Source organism: Coenobita brevimanus, chromosome 13 (assembly GCF_032717465.1).
Source record: "Coenobita brevimanus isolate Jiangsu-jjx chromosome 13, ASM3271746v2, whole genome shotgun sequence".
Lineage (NCBI taxonomy): Eukaryota > Metazoa > Arthropoda > Malacostraca > Decapoda > Coenobitidae > Coenobita > Coenobita brevimanus.
In genome coordinates, this window is record NC_136966.1 from 390,005 (window position 1) to 408,438 (window position 18,434).

Genomic DNA, 18,434 nt, shown 5'->3' on the forward strand with positions numbered 1-18,434 from the left:
AAGAATTAAAAAGAAATGCCAATTTTTGGTGAATGGGCGTGAGGGCCTTGAATTTAGAGTAATAGAAAGGGTAAGCAGAAGTATGCGACTGATGATGATTATGAAAGAAAAGTAAGATCTGAGGTCTTCATCATTCACGTAGAAAAACATAAAAATGTCATTTAAGGGTGAAGGGATTGAGGAAAAGGGTTATAGGTATTAACCCCTTCAGCATGACGACGTAATTTTGATTTTGTTGATGCCATGTTTATAATATTAGATTAGACGAAGGGCACTTCTAACTTCAAACTATAGGAGTTCTGTATGGTCTTCAGTGACTCATAAAAAAAAAAAAAAAAAGTCCTTCCTAACTTCAGTAAAATCATGCTTCGGTAACCTAAGTAACATAGAAAAAATACGTCATCCTACAGAAGGAGTTAAAAAAGGATTGTCAGCTCACAGGGTGAAAGTGGGAGAAACTGAGCGTCCATTACAGACAAAAAAAAAAAAGACTTCTAGATCTCAAGGTGAAAATCAGTTCCCATCTATCATCTTGGATGAAACAAAAAAATAGTAGAGGTTATGAAGAGTCAGATAAAGATGCATAATAATGATCCGTTGTAGATGTGGATGAAAGATGCAAGAATAACGATTACATAGAAACTTCTAAAGGTACAGTCATACCATTCTCTTTTTCAGAGTTATAGGAGCAGGTCATGACTTGGCTAACAGACTTGGATGACACAGCAGATGGACTGTATAAGGACTGTTAGGGGTTCTCGTGTCGTAGCTCCATCTTCCTTCAGTTCTTGACAGGAAAGGACTATTGACTGACAGCCTGTCAGTCGGTGTTCCTCTCCTTCCTCCCATTCTCGACTCCCCATCCTTATTATTCCGTTGGCAAGCCCCAGAGGGTCCAGGGCACGGGAGAGACCGAGGATAGATTGTTGCAGTCTAGATCACTTAAACTATACATGAAACTATCCTACGTCCACGGCAGCGTTTCACGGATGGAAAAGCTCCGGCAACTTTGTTTAACTGTGGTGCGATAGTGCATGGTTTCATCTGAGCAGAGCCTTACCACTGTCCTGGGAAAAGATGTGTGGGTAGCATAAATACCAAATGACAGGAAGATGCTAAGTAACAGATATAACAGAATACCAGAAAGTGTTTGTAGGATACAAAAATAGAAAATACCACGGACTGATTTCCTGTCATTGGAAGGGTAGGGGAAGTAATAGTTATAAGCGAAAACCACAGACCGTCAAAACAGTCACGGACAAAAGTTTGCCTACTATTCCAGTGTGCCTACTTCACACTTATAGGGCACGTTCGTCATTTTTCTCCACAATGCATCTTACCCAAGAAAATTAACTGTGGGCAAAGGAAAATATTATCCATCGAACCCTCTTTAAGCTTTGGAATATTAACCAACAGAGAAAAATGAAGAGAAGAGGAGAAATATTAAGCGAACTTTTATTACTGACTGATAACTCTCCTGGTGTACGCACAAAACGTTCTTCTTAATTGGTATGCTCCAGGAAAATGCCCAGTGATTAAGGGTTGGTCACTGTTGCAGGGATGGGACGCCTGTGTGGTGTTCCTGCATCCTCGCTTCTAGTGGATTTAGTGAGGGTGTATTAGACTTTTGTGACGGAGGGTAACTGTGTGTTTCAGCGTGAATGAATTTGTAGCTGTGTTTATGGATCGATATTTCTTTTCCTTACTGGGATTTCCTCTTCTATGCAGCAGTAGTGGATTGGTTCAATGCTCGAGTTATTATTATTATTATCTTTTAAGACAGTAACATTTATGACACTTCCAATTAATTTTTGCCTCTGTGTGGAGTACAGCTATCATGTGAGTGTATGTGTGCGTGTTGGCGGAAGGGGAAATCACAACGCATACAGAACTTTTAAAGCAAGATGGAGTCAAAGCCTTTTAGTGTCATCTGTTCACCAAGCTGACTCCATCTTGTGTCAGTGTTGCATGTGTGTCCCTCATCTATCACTTCTATTTTGATCACTGCTCTTTAGAACTCTGCTTGCAACCCTCTACCATTACGGCAGGCATACAGCACCCGTCTTGCTGAAAACTGTTACCTCTTTTCTCCCGAACTCTGTTTTTGCCTTAACTTTGTTTCGAAGGGACAAAAGTTGCAGGCCCTCAGTTTTTGTTTCAGTTAATTATTGCCTAAAGAGAAAGTGTTTGAAATGACGCACGCAGTTACACACACTCATATACAATACCATACACATACTCTTCATGTACACCAGCCCATTAAAATACAACAGTCAGACACATTTGCAAGGTTCTGTATTCAGAATCTCTCTCTCTCTCTCTCTCTCTCTCTCTCACACACACACACACACACACACACACATATACACGCACGTACACACAGGCAAACTTCTCATTCCAACTCGATTACGTACTGTATAACTTATTCAGTGAAATATATTGCCCTGTGGATCATACTAACTAACTGAAAAGAGAAGTTATGGCCTTTGTCTATTACTCCTTCAGACAAATGTGATTATAGGTTTTGTGAGTATCCTTTGTCTGCTCCCTCTGAATGTCGAGCTGGTTAGCTATAAGCATCATCATCTCTCTCTCTTTCTCACACACACACACACACACACACACACACACACACACACACACACATTTACCTCACCCTGCGTTTTCCACACTTGCTGTACACCGTTCCACCCATTCCCTCATACCTATCAACCTTACTCCAACTCTCACACTAACCTTAAACTCCTGAGTGTAACATCGCACTCGCTCACTTATTTCTCACATTACTGTAATCTCTCACAGCCTCATTCACCTTTCACCCTCATTCGTCTTGTAGACAAACTCTTACCTCTCCCAAATGACCTCTCGCCCTCCCTGACTCTTTCCCACCTTCACCTCTAACACCCACTCTTATTTTTGTCTTCCCCCCTCCTTCCCTTCCCTCACACACCCACCTTCATTTCTCTTATGTTTGCCTCCCTCCCCCTCCCCCTCCCTCACCGCTTCATCTCAGGAATAACCTTCAGTTGCCGTTACTCATAAATGCATGCAATTTCGCATACTAATATATTTTTTAGTTGACCCTTTTTGCAGTTAATGCAGACTTACATGTTTTCATCTGATTAGACCGCGATATTTACCTAACCATCAGACCTCAAGAGGCTTCTCATTCGCAAGAGAAAATGTCTTCCATTCGCCAGAATAAATCGTCTGCTGATAAACAGAATTGTTGCTGTCTTTGCTGCAGATTAACCTCAGTCTGTTTGGCCAAGCAGACCCATCAACTGTAAGCAAGCAACCGCTACCCCTTCAGGGCCGTCCCATGCAGTGAACTGATACTCCCTTGCGGAAGACAGCGTCTCGTATCAGCAAGGCGCGGGGAAGTGTGTGGATGCTTAGTTCCCGGATGGACACCTCACTTGCGTCTCTCCACCTATTTAACAGGGACACCATAGTAGACGCTACACCACACAGTTATTTGGTTTTATGGTTATCATACAGCATTGTACATGGTGTCTGAATATCCTGAGACACTTGGCGTAGAGTCGCCTGAAGTGGAAAGAGAATTCATAAAGTGACTGAAATGATGGCATAAATAGGAAGGAACGAAGAAGGACACAGAAAAAGAATGATAAAATGAAGGAAGTAGGCAGCACTGCATCAAGTGAGTGCATGATGGTCGCCACCATTTACCACCACGACAGACAGAGTAACAGATGAATCTTGCCCCAGAGTTAAGGATTAAACCCAGTTGATAGTTTCAGCTGAGGAAAATAAGTTGCCGATACAGAGCCGCACACAGCCCCACAGTGGTTTGACGACGTCTTCGCTAACTATAACATCAAGGCGTCACCCACACTCTGTTTATTACCGCAGATCTGATGCCGCATATATAATGCAGGTAAAACAAACATGGTTAAGGGAAGGGTAAATGAAGGGGATATGATGAGTGGATTGGGGAGGGAAAAGAGGAGAAGAAAGAGACGGAGGAGAAAAGAAGGAAAACAGAAAGGTGAGAGATGGGGAGAGGGTGAGGAGAGAGGAGAGTAAAAAGAGACGAAAGAGGAATAGAAAGAAGGGAGATTAAATAGAGGCGCAATAAACAGAAGAAAAAAGGAAAAGAGAGATAGAGAGTAGGGAAGAGGAAGGACAGGTCCTTGAAGAGGACGGTAAAGAGGTACGAGAGAAGATGAAAGAGAGAAAATATAAGCTATGAAGTAGAGAAACAGTGAGAAAGAAGGAAGGGGTGAGAGAAGGAAAAGATATAAAAGAGGGGGGCGAAAAAGAAAAAAAATGGGGAAGGAGGAGAAGGAAGGAGAAATCGAGGAAAAAGAGAAAGAATTATGGCAGCACTTAGGAAGAGAGAGTGAGGGGAAGAAATGGGAGAGAGCTGAGAATAGAGATTAAAAAAAAAAAATGGAAAGGAAAAGGAAATAAATGGATAAAGGGGGAAAGAAACAATGAGAGAGTAGAAGAAGCGAAAAGAATGGAAATGTGCAAATAAAGAAGAGACGACGAAGAAAGAATGGGAAAGAGACTATATGTGAAGGGACGAGAAAAGAAAAGAGATAGGAAATACAGTGCAGGAGAGGAGGAAAATAGGAGTTATGAAAGTTGGGAAGTGAGAAACGAAAATCAGGGTAAGAGACAGAAGAGCTCATGAAGGGTGAAAACGGAAAGGAAAGGAAAAGGAAAAGGCAGTTCAGGAAGGGAAGAGAGATAAGAAAAAGAGAGGGTAAAAAAAAAAATGAAGGAGAGTAAAATGGAGGACAAAGGAAGAAGAAACGCAAAGGATAGGATATGGACAAGGAAAAATCACAGGTGAATCGAATGAATGAAGGAAGGAAAGAGACGTGTAAAAATATGAATGAGATATGGAAATGACGAGGAAAACAAAAGATAAAAGTAGAGGAGAGGAAGGAAGGAAAGGTTAATTAATGAGATGCCAGGTGATCAGAAGGATGGAAAGAAGGAAAATAGTTGATGAGGAAGAACCATGAAAATAAAAGTACAGTATACTGAGGAGGGAAAAAGCAAAGAGAAGAAAGACGAGAGAAGAAATGGAAAAGGCAATGAAAATCATAAGAAACCCAGACGAAGGAAATGGGAGACGTTTACTATTGAGACGAACAGGTTAACAGCAAGAGAAAGGAAAAAGACGGAAAAAAGAAAAAAAAGAAGAGGGAGAGTCAAGAGAACAGAACAATGAAATAAAAGGAAACACAGCGTAAAGAAGACAGGTAAACGACAGCCATATGAGCACCAGACGCCCTACTCACCACAAACATAAGAAAATATGGAGACAGCTGTAGGCTCATTTAAGAATTAACGTAGATATAAGAGGAGGAGGAGGAGGAGGAGGAAGAGCGGGTAAAGAGGATAGGAGGAACGTACTTACTGTGGTGAGGAAGGCGTCATCTTTAAGTGTTCCAGGCGGGTAAAAATTTGAACAAAATATTCGCATTTTGGGATTAGGATATTTTTGTCCCGGTCATCCCACAATTGATAAACTATCTGTCAATTCTGTAGATAAGTAAGTAAATAGTCAAACAGGCAAACACCAAAGCAGAGGGACAGACAGACAGAAGGAAAGACATATATATATATATATATATATATATATATATATATATATATATATATATCATGCCACGTTGAGCACACCGCTTCCCGTCCGATCAGCGAAGTTAAGCAACGTTGGGTCTGGTTAGTACTTGGATGGGTGACCGCCTGGGAACACCAGATGCTGTTGGCATAACGTTCTCCGTACGTGTCAAGTGGGGTTGGTGGAGAATTAGTGCCCCTCCCTGTAAAACAATTAACTCTAAGCCCTTGGCCACCCCGTTTGGGATACATGGCGTCTGGCAATGAATGAATATATATATGAGCCTCTGTGGTACAGTGGTAAACAGTGCTTGTTCGTACACTGAAGAACGAGGGTTCGTTCCCCGCCAGGGTAATAAACTTTGGGAGCGTTCTTCAGGCCACGTACTGCATTGGCGGACACAAGGGGTGCTGTGGTTGAACCAGTGTCGCATACTATAAAGTATGCTTGCACCCAGTCGGCTTGTGCGGGCCGATTACACTTGGTTCACAAAACACACACACATCCAAAGCCACTCCAACACTGCAATTACCCTTATAAGCACTTCTCACCCTACATACAATCTCTACTAGACAGCCTAAGCCATTTGGTAGAGATACATTGGCTGTATCGTCCCCACTTCGGTAGGGATAGGCCGGTCCTGCAGTGGACACTCAAACGGCTGATGAGAGATTATATATATATATATATATATATATATATATATATATATATATATATATATATATATATATATATATGAGTGTGTGTGTATATACAGAGAGAGAGAGAGATTTTGTGCTATGGACAGATAAAAGAGAGATTTCTTTGGAAAATACTGGACGTGTCTTAGCGGATATATATGTGTTAGATATCTCAGTTCTTTCGGCCATTTCTGGCACAGATCTTTTATATTAATAATGGCCACTCACGTTACTTTCCCTTTTTAGGTACCTTCTCAAGCTCTGTATAGGGACCTTAATGAGCCCTGTGTTGATCACAGCTCGTGTGTGTGTGTGTGTGTGTGTGTGTGTGTGTGTGTGTGTGTGTGTGTGTATGTGTGTGTGTGTGTGTGTGTGTTATGAGGTGAGGCTAACCACAAGCAACACTTTTAAATAAGGTGGTGTCAAAGGGCTACTCGGGTCGCTCGCTGTTCTCCTGTTAAGGACTCACTTCAGCCTTCTTCTCTTCATTGTATATCTTTGTTATATCGCCATATCAAAGGCCACTGCCATCCTGAACTTACTGGTTGCATTCTATTCACATAATCTTGGTCAAAAAACACTCGTCTATCCACGATCCTTCACCCCTTTCCTTCCAACTATTCAACGCCCAATTTTTCATATACACGACCGGTCATGTGCGGAACTGTCTCCCTAGGTCGGCTTTTCCGCTGCCTATAATCTCCACTTATTTATGTTCAGTGTGTCCAGGCATGTCGAAATGAAAGGATATTAGTTTTGGCTTATTGTTGTTGAACTTCCTTTACAAAGGATAACTTTTGCTGGCTGCAAACTTTTGTATCTTTCGTTGTGCAACCATGTTAAGAAAAAAGAAAATCTGTAAGTCTGTGATGGTTGCCATAATACTATGGCAACGAGCAAAATACTTGTCAAGAAAGGCGATCAGGATTTATCACTCCAGTATTCATTTCATTGTCTCCCCGAACACCGGAGTATAATTACTTATTCTTCATCCAGTTTGGGTTGTCAGCCATTGAGTTGAAAATAATCTCGCTCCCAGTTTGGTACCAAAGCTAAAACTGCGAGTAAATAATTAAAAAAATCAGAATGTGAAGATGATGCAGAGAATAATGAGAAACACTAATGCACGTATACCAATTTTCTCTACTAGAGGTAGAATTTATCTACTGAAGAATTTCTCTCGATGAGCAATGATGATAATACAATGATAATTACTACAACTACTACTGTTATTACTACTGCTACTATTACTACTGCTACTACTACTACCACTACTACTACTGCTACTACTACTATTACTACTACTACTCCTACTACCACTACTACTGCTGCTACTACTGCTACTACTACTACTACTACTAATTATAACAATAATAATAATATTAATAATAATAATAAATAAGTAAATATATTATTATTATTATTATTATTATTATTATTATTATTATTATTATCATCGTCATCGTCCTCATCATTGCGCCTCTTTCCCCACCCGAAGTGAGGTGAGAAAGGGTACATAAAGCCAAACAAAGGAAAGACTATGGTAATGGTATACCTAACCAATAGCATGGCCGGCGATAAGGGCCACACACCACCATTCAAGCCCCTGAAATCCTGGTTCCATCTTACCGGGCCACCTGACCACAGATGGCTTCATAATGACCAGCCAGACAAATCCAGTCCGACAAGTTAAGTTAACACAAAAACTATCTATATATCTATCCATAGCCCGACGCCCTAACCCCGCAAAGGGTGGCCGCAGACAAAACGCCTCCAAGTCGCTCTGTCACCCACCATTTGACTACCCTCCCCCCAACTCACCCCCCCCTCCCTCATATACCTCTCAACTCCATCCCTCCACCTCATCCTCGGTCTACCCCTCCCTCTCCCTCCCTCCACCTCACCTACATACACCCTCTTAGTCAGTCTTTCATTCTCCATTCTCTCCACATGTCCAAACCACCTTAGTGTATTTCTCCTAATCTTCTCAATCACATCCACATCCACCCCACAACGTTCCTTCACTTCTTCATTCGTCAGCCTGTCCCTCCATGTCACTCCACATGCTCCTTTCAAGTAACTCATTTCCACTGCTCTCACTCTTGACTTGTTCCCCTCTTGCAAGGTCCATGCCTCGCTTCCACACGTCAAGGTAGGGATCACAATACTATCATGCAGTGACTTCTTAACTTCCATACTCACCTCCCTATTTCTCATCACTGCTTTCAGTGAGCCAACAACCTTCCTTCCCTGCTGTACCCATTCAAGCACTGCCTCCCCCAAAGTTCCATCCTTACTCATCACATTACCCAAGTACTTGAATGCACTCACATTCTCCATATCCTCACCATCCAGCCTCACTGTTCATTCTGTGACTTCATTCCTCTCAAACACTATAACTTTACTTTTGTTTACATTAACTTTCAGATTCCTCTTCCTAAACACTGTCCCAAATTCATTCACCATACCTTGCAACTCCCATTCATCTTCACTCAACAATACTGTATCATCAGCAAACAGCAACACTGGAATCTTCCAAATCTCACCCTCATTCATTAGAGCCACCCCCACATCCACTGCCCTACCTTGCACCTCCTTTACAACCCCATCCCTGTATATATTAAACAGCCATGGAGACATCACACAACCCTGTTTCAGTCCCACATTGAGATCAAAGAACTCACTCAGCTCACCATCCACTCGCACCGTAGCCCTAGCTCCTTCGTACATACTCTTCACAGCACTCAACAATTTCCCCTCCACTCCATATATTCTTAATACCTTCCACATACCTTGTCTATCTATTCTGTCATAAGTTTTCTCCAAGTCCATGAAGGCAGCATACACTTTCTTTCCCTTCTCTAGATACTTCTCCACTAAACATCTTAGAACAAATATCTGACCTACACACCCTTTTCCCTTCCTAAATCCCCCTTGTTCTTCTCCAACTAGCTCCTCTGTCACATGTCTAACCCTATCAATGAGTATTCTACCATATATTTTACCAGTCACACTAAGAAGGCAAATACCCCTATGGTTACCACATACTTCTCTCTCCCCTTTTCCTTTGTATAAAGGAACAATTATACCTGATTTCCAGTCGTTCTGGAACCCTTCCCTCTTCCCAAGCCAATCTACACAACTTCTATATCCACTCCACAACAACTTCACCCCCATACCTCAGCATTTCACTACACACTCCATCAATTCCTAGGGCCTTTCCCAACTTGATCTTCTTCATTGCTTCCGCTACTTCCTCCCTACTGATCTCTTCCTCCCTCCTCTCATCGCTTCTTCTCCCAACCATTCCCCAACCACTTATACTCGCACTGCTCTCACTCTCTACATTCAACAAATCCACAAAGTGCTCCTTCCATCTCCTCAATTTCTCTCTCTTCTCCACCAACACTCTATTATTCCTATCTTTCACTCCCCTACTATTTCCCCTTTCACACTGCCTTGCTTTCTTTACCTCCTTCCAAAACAATTTCTTACTCTCCCTCCATTTCACACTCAGATTTCTCCCAAACTCTTCATCCACTTTCTTCTTACTCTCCTTCACCAGTCTCTTCACCTCCCTTCTCCTGCTCACATATACTTCTCTCTTCTCTCTCTCATCTTCTCCCCTACCTCTACTCACTAACCATTCACTATATGCCTTCTTCTTTTGTTCCACGGCTCGTTTCACCTCATCATTCCACCATGCTGTCCCTTGCACACCCTTGCATCTCCTCCTCACTCCACAAACCACCTCACACTCTGCGCCTATCTCTTCTGTGAATATCTTACATACGTCTTCCACCCCTTCCATCTGCTCTAACTCATACCTTCCCAATCTTTCTTCCACTATGTTCTTACATTCTGCCATTTTCTCCCTATCTTGCAAATTCTGCACTCTTCTCACAGGAGCGTTTCCTCCTGTCTTCCCCTTTGTCTCCTCAATCATTTTCTTAGCAGCTTTACCTTGGCCATCACACTCTTGCATCCAACACTTGTCTTCTCATTCGCTGATCCACACACACGTAGTCTATCATTGCCTTTCGTTCAACAAGTTCACCATCCATCCTCCTCATTACTCTCCATGTATACCTGTGGATCATCTTATGCCGAAAGTAGGTGTTGGCTATTGCCAACCCCTTACCAGCACAGATGTCCACCAAAGCACTACCATTCCCATCTACTTCAGCTGGCACACCCCACTGACCAACCACTCCATCCACTCGTACATTCCCAACTTTGCCATTCATGTCCCCAATCAAAAGCACTCTCTCGCTCCTCTCAAATTTGTCAATACATGCTTCCACTCTCGCCCAAAACTCATCTTTCACTCTTGCCACTCGATCCTCTGTCGGAGCATACACACATACAATCGCCCATGCTTGTATACCTACTTTCATCCTCACCCATACAATCCTTGCACCCACTGTTCCATGCTCTCTTATATTCTCCTTCCACTTCTTGCTTATCATCAGACATACTCCCTCTCTTGCCCTCTCATTGTCACTGACTCCCGCACATATACCTAAACCATATTCCCATTCTCTCACCCTTTCACCTACCCATTTAGTTTCAGTCAATCCACATATATCCATTTTTGCAGCACCTGAACAATCTCTCTCTCTTTCACTTCATCATTCACTCCTCTCACATTCCACGTTCCCACCCTCAGAATGTCCTTTATCCGTTCCTTAGTCGTCAACGTTTGGTCCGTCCTGGTCCGAGGCGCTTTATTCGCTTGTTTAGTTAGTTCTTTTTACGGAGTGGGGCACTAAACCACCACTAACCCTTTTATTCGCCTCGTACGACAAGCAGGGATACTGAGGAAGTATTCTTGAAACCCCCCTACCCCCATAACAGTACCAGTGACAACCTTATCTAATAATTCTTGTCAACTCAAAAACATACACACATAAGAGGGAGAAGGAGGGCACAGCCATGTTAGACATTAGGAAATATGCTAAAGCAGAGAATAATATAAGACTGAGATTGACAAATGACTTACTTGCTCGTCGGTGGCTGAATGACACAAGTGCGACTGTGTGACAGTGACACAGTTGTTGGGGTTCATTGTGCGTTGCTGCTTCGACATGTCCGACGTAGAATCTAGTTGGCTGGTTGAGAGAGAGAGAGAGAGAGAGAGAGTTTAACTTGTTTTGATCATTTATAACTATGGTGCGCAAAATAAACTAACCTCTGAAAAGGGACGAAACGGTAATGATAACAGAAAAAAAAAAAAAAATCCAGAAACAGCTTTCACCTAATCATCCATTGCCATTACTCACTTGGTCAATTATCTGGATGAAATTATACTGGTATGGGATCAAGTGGACCATGACACAATTATCAGGCAGCGATCCATATAGGGGCAGCGCACGTCAAGGGTGAATGGTGGGGTTGGCTGGGTGGGGTTTGGGAGGATCAAAGAGGTCCTTTTCAAAACCTCTCTGGGGATGATAGAAGTGGGGAGGAACAGAGAGGGTGAGGGAGAGGCAGGAGGGGACGTTGGAAGAAGTGAGAGGGAGAGTAGCAGAAGGGATTTAGGTAGAAGACAGGAGGAAGGGAACACACACACGCACACACACACACACACACACACACACACACACACACACACACACACACAGACCAGGGGCGTACCTAGAGATCTGGGGACCCAGGGGGCTAGGTTCTTTGCTGGGCCCCCCTCCAACATCTAAATATAGGGGGCCCCCCAAAAGCTAGGGCCTGCCATAGATATACTCTAAGAGAACTGTGGGCAGGCTTTATAGTGTAACAGTTTAACAGTCGTAGTCCTTGCCACAACTGGTTTTTAATGACCAAAGTACATTTTTCTGGTGTGTTTTACAGTGTTATTAATGAAACTGGTAAGTATTTTTAATGCTGATGTTACGATGCAGCAACCCACTTAACCTTACCCTACCCATCCTAACCTAGTCTAAGGTAAACCTAACTCACCAGCACCAAAAACAGTTATCAGATTCATTAAAGCACTAATAATATTGTAAAACATAAGGAAAATGAATTTTGGTAATTAAAAACCAGATATGGCAACTTCTAAATATTGTCCCGTAATCCTCACAACTCTGTATAATTACAAAAACGAAAAACGAATATATATTGATATACACTACTACAATAGAAAGTATTCCCAATAACTTATACTCACAATCAGTTGTAGACAGTACTGTTGTTTGTTAAAAAAAAAAGTCAAATTTCAAGAGCCGGCGGCGTTGCATCCACCGGTTTGAATGTCAGGTGACGACTGAGACCGTGAGACGTGTCTCAAATGTATCGGAAGGTTTAGGCATACCACTTTGCTACAAGTTGCCAGATATGTCATTCTCAAAACTGATCTAATATCTCAGCCGGATTTGTCGGGATGATAAATATACATATATTTTTAAATATTAACCCGCGGCGTCCCATCGACGTTCTTTAACGTCCACACGTTTTGTCACTGCCAATCCCGTCGACGTACATAAACGCGAAAAAATTGCAAGGTCCCTAATTTGTACAATTTTCAATTTTCACGAGTCATTTTTGGTACGTATACACGTGACACCTTCCTCAACAAGATGCCAGGCAGGGACAATGCCTTACCCAGTATGACCTCCTCCCCCCCCTTGCATGTCATTGTCTCAGCAATTCACCTGTTATCAGTGACCTGGTCAGTATAGCCATGTCATGCCACGGTACGAAATTCAGGGCCAGAGTGATTCCCCAATCAATGACAATGTGGAGGACAAACTTTACATAGCATTAGAGGAAGAAACAGTTAGAAATGATGATCAGGTAATGTGGCAAAAAAAGGTCAGGTATTAGTGGGTGAAACAATGCTTATAATGCCTATATTACTGCTTGAAAACCAATATACTCTTGTACTACATATAAATTCGTACCAAGTAAATAAATAAATACCGTTTATGAGTGGTGTGAAATAGGTATCCTCCTATAGAACTCGTTTTCTTTGGTGCCAGCCTGATAGAAAACCCAGTAAGGTAAGGAGGTACTCCTACCTGTAATGAGTATTTTAAACCTCAGGTAAGCGATTTCTCTATGAATTTTCGATGTTTCTCACCAAAAGCGAAGGTTTGAGCCAAAAAAAAAATTTTCCTAAAATGGTCGGGATTGGGGGGAGTCAGTGGTGGAAAAGTGGTCGGGATGGGGCGGGTTAATAAAAAAGCTTATAAATTTTTAAGTCTTTTGAGGGCCCCCCCTCAATTCGGGGCCCGGGGGGCAGTTTCAAACAGCCCTCCCCCCCTTCAGGTACGCCACTGACTCACACACACACACACACACACACACACACACACACACACAAAACCATCATTCAAATACCTGTAAATACCGTCAGGAGTAGGCTACAGAAAACAAGCGGCATTTGGAACATCGCAGAGTCTGGGTTATAGGTACGACACGAAGAGGAGAAATGCACAACGTGACTGACTGGCGCGGCGTGAGGAGAGAAGAAAAGTAAACGTGAACAAAAATAAAGGAGAAAGAGAACAAGGAGACACAAAGAAGTGAAAATAAAAGTGTAACAATTTGAGGAGAATGTGGAAGAGGAGACAGAGGGAGACACAGCGACAGGAGAACGTGCAGCTGAGGGGAAAGATAAGGTGGAGAAAAAGGAAAAACGTGAGAGATATCGGAACTCTCACACATGCAACGCCTGTATTTGGCATTGGGCATCAAGTGTTCCATTTTTTTTTTTTTCTTAATCCTTTGAATCCAGTAACGTATGTTATAGGTTTCCTGCTACGTTCAGTATATTAATTAGCTTAGGAGGGACTCCTATGACTTGAGAGGTTAGTTAAAGCCTCCGTTAGCCCTTTTCCCCCTGGACTGTCTTGTCCTAGGCTAAATAATATCTGCTAGCAGCAAGAATAGTAGTAATAGTAGTAGCTGTAACACCAGGTTCATCTGACCGTGAACCAAGTAAACTGCATTCTAAAGTTGCCGTCCTTCCATCATCCCCGGTTCAGGGAACAGGGAGGGAGTTGACGAGCATTTACACAACCAGGCAGAGGAGCCGCCCAGTTATGTCATACCACAACGCGAAGGCGTCCCTCTCCAGTACCAACAGCAAGAATATAACCAAAATAAGTCATCGTACCAATGGGGTTAAAGTGTCCGAATTTGTTAATCCGATTCTTTAAACCCAAGTGTTCCTCGTGCCACACACCTTTATTTGTCATAACTTTGGCGCCAGTACCCACCAACCATACTAAATACATGGCAGGGCTGTCTTACTCAAGACCAGTGTGAAGGTATTAGCGGCGGTGTTTCTATGGTATGCCAAAATGGGGTTTATGGAAGAACAGGGAAGTCTGTTTAAAAAGAAAAAATTAAATCACCAAGCTGCTCTTTGCACCAACTGGTGACTGAACTCACGTCCATAATGAGTCACTTTTGATTTGAAAATTCAATGATTATCTTCAAAATGTTTCTAATTTTCATACCCCGCCGTAAACACCCCTGATATTCTGTGAACTTTTGCACGAGAGAGAGAGAGAGAGAGAGAGAGAGAGAGAGAGAGAGAGCAGACAGACAAACAGACAGAGAACAAACTGGTGAGATACAATGAGAAAGAAAGAAGTGTGTGTGTGTGTGTGTGTGTGTGTGTGTGTGTGTGTGTGTGTGTGTGTGTGTGTGTGTGTGTGTGTGTGTGGTGATGGATGGAGAGGGGCAGGGATGCGTAGTTCTGGAACAAACATTACATTTTTCCTCGAGAACGTGGATACAAAAGAAATATTGCGTCGTAATTCACGCCAGTGGGAGAAAATAATGAGAATGGGAGAAGCGAAAGCCATGGAGAAGAGACCTGGATGAGGGGAAGTATCATCACTGTTGTGGATACATTAGCAAGGCAGTTTAGGAAGAAGGCTTACTATAAAATTCTTTCAATACCAGAACGTCATTTATTTCTTCTATTGCTGGACGATTTTATTCAGTCTAAGGGAGATTTTTCGATCTGGAGGGGACAGAAAGGCATAGGAGATAGCTATGGAGAACAGGCGGGTGTGCACTGCAGTTTTGAATGTGGGCGTACAATCAAACTCCATCACTAGGTTTTGAGGAAGGAATTTTAACTTTATTCTTCGTACTTTGTGAGGATTTTATTCAGTCAGGAGATATTGCGAGGTGGGAGGCTTGGAATGGGAGTGCAAGAACGTCTTTTCCCTTCTAATACTACCACCAGATGATATGAATTTTTTTTCAAGAGAGGCTTTCCTTAATCCCCTTCTTATAAGATCTCTCTCCTCAGCTGAACACAATCACCTAACGATAAACTGATTAAAAATGCAAAAGACATTGTAGGATTCAAGGGGTAACAAGGCCAATTCATACGAAAGCCATAACGTAAACTCATATTTTTCGCGCCTGTCAGCACCTACACCCTTAATGCCAGTCACATGGAGATTTACTGTGGTAAGAAAAGCAATAGATATTCGTTAAAAGAACGACTTGTACCATAAATCTCACAGGCAATCTCTGTTGATTTGATTCAGTGACCGATAGACTTTTTTCAGTGGAAAGCCTGCATACAGCCGTTATTAATACCTTCGCTAGTTGAGTGCTTTTCTTTGGAGGTATAATATACGGTACAAATTGTGTCCACAGACTGAAGTAAGTACTGTCGCTCAGATGTTGATTAAGTACGGTGAGAGAAGCCCTAAAATGCAACAAATGAATAAATGATTACATAAAAATTAAATAAATAAAATCACTACTAGGGTGCTATTCTCTCTCTCTTATCTATTCCTGTTTGGCCCATCAGGAGCGCAGGAACCGGAGTTATGCTACTCAGTCTAAAAATTTAAGGCGAGGATGGGCAGCCCTGCTTACCCCTGTGTAGCATAATGTGAGCAATAAATCTCAGCCGTCGCTAGGATGTGACCCTTTACGGGCCCCATACTGTTCGAGCGCCTTAGCCCACTAGACCACCAAGCATCAACTGGTTTTGTGGTTACCACCCAACGTAGTAAATGGTTTCCTGGGTTACTGAAAACCATTTGGCTTGTCATTCTCCATAGGGTTACTTGAATAAAGCACCACATGGAGTAAGTTGATGGTGAGTATCCGACCTCAATAAAATCGTCTTTTGGGTATAAATCGTCTTCAACATGAAGCTCTTAACGTCAATCAGATGTAGGTTAATCTCTGCAAGAAAAGCACTGGATGTCCACAATCAAGGAAAACAAGTGACATTAAACTCCCTGGATGGACTCCCTGGATGGATTTGGAAGGCAAACACTCGAGTAAAATATAATCAGGCGAAACACATGATGCATTAACGTAAAAAGCCTAAGTGTACTTTATACCCGATCACAAAATTCTAGCCAGCCAGTCCACACTGCCATCCTCACACCAAACCCTGCTTGAACTGCATTTACAAATTTTCCTGGGCTTGAACGGAGGATGGTGTCGTGCGTTACTACACCGATGTTACTCGTACAGCACTGAAACACTATACTATCAGACTACAATGAATGTTGAAGCGAAGAAGTACATCTTAGCAATGTGTTTCCTTACAGTATTCATTTGCAAAAGAGATTTATTTATCGTAAGAACTGGTTAAGCTCCTTTACGTATACGTGGCCAAATGGTCTGGTGTTTCTTGATTGTAAATAATTACCGCGCTGGTCTAACTGTCAAAGTAATGCACCTCGGCCACTTAATCACCCCGATGCCATCTTATATAAAAACCATGGTAATACCTTTAATTTGAAGCCAGGGTGACGCCTACTTAGAGAGTTTCATTATTTCTGAGAATTTTTTATTTAATGGGGCTGAGTTCCCAAATCTCATAGTTGGAAAGCTGCATATAGTGGAAGACCTTCCCAGTAACCAAATGAACTTAGCTGAGAAGTTTTGTTCAGATCCATCAAATTGCCTCGAAAGAGTTAAAGCACACAGATAGGCTGCATTTCGAGCAATGGTACAGTAGAAGAGGCCAAAAATGATAATATGCTGCTTCGTAGGACTGATAACCATCTTAAGAATACTGAGGCTCAATGTGCATAATAACTGCTAAGGAAGAGGGGTTATGAAATCTTCATTGCCACTTAGAATACAACACCAGCTCTATCTCCAATGGAGGGGAGTCGAGTAGTCACAGAGAGCTATAATGTGGTCAGGATTGGGTGGATGGTTTTCCATATGTGTGTGTGTGTGTGTGGTGTGTGTGTGTGTGTGCGAGCGCGTTCAAAGTTAAACTGATGTATTGTATGAGATAGTTTGAAAATCAGGGATAGAACAGTAGCGAGGAGGAGAATGATCTGGAGGATGCGTGTGATATAATGGCATCTGATCTTTAGTGATACTGTACCTTCTCTGGCGTTTGTATAATTCCTGTTTTTGCATGCTTCCCATAGATCTGGAAAAGCTGAAAACTATATTGTGGTGATGAAGATGATGATGATAATGATGATGATGGTGATGACGCTAATAATGATGATGATGGTGGTGGTGATGATGATGATGATGATGATGATGATGATGTGTATGCGCGTGTATACAGTATGTGTGTAGTGCAAAGCAAGTTTTGAGCAACACTGTAGTCTGGGAAATCTTGCACGTGTGATTCGATGTCATACATTAATTGCTATGAGCGATCTTGTCTGCCTGGACGTCGTCGAAATAGGTGAGTCACATTTCAAAGTTAGTCCAGCATCTGAAGTTATCTTGATCTGGTATTTTGGTGTGTTTGAAGGATGGCTGAAGTAGCAAGGTGGAGAAGTACAATCACGGCCAACAGTTTGCCTATTATTTCACTGCGTCTACTTTATACATATGATATTGCACCTTCTTCCCTGACTCATCATATCAAAGAGAATCAGTGAGGACAGAAAAGCATACCAAGCCATTGATAGCTTAGGAACATTAACCAGCAGCGAAAAAATAGGAAGAACAAGAGGCGAAAAACTGGTGCGACACGAGATGTGAAGATTCTTAAACCTTGGCAAAACCTAATCCGCACGTCCTAAATTGCATCCCACTCAGGCAGGACACTCAATAGGGCTCTGTAGTATGTCCTTTCATGTGGTCTCACACATTCACACTCTGTCCATATTCCCCATGAGACTTGTTCATACTCCCAACCACAGTCTCTTTAACACCTTCAGTAAATGGAATAATATTAG

General features: G+C 42.3%; 1 pseudogene; it reads left to right on the top strand.

The window, feature by feature from the left end:
• Nucleotides 1–5,637: 5,637 nt before the first annotated feature.
• On the top strand, nt 5,638–5,755 carry LOC145416848 (5S ribosomal RNA; annotated as a pseudogene).
• The last annotated feature ends 12,679 nt before the right edge of the window (nt 5,756–18,434 follow it).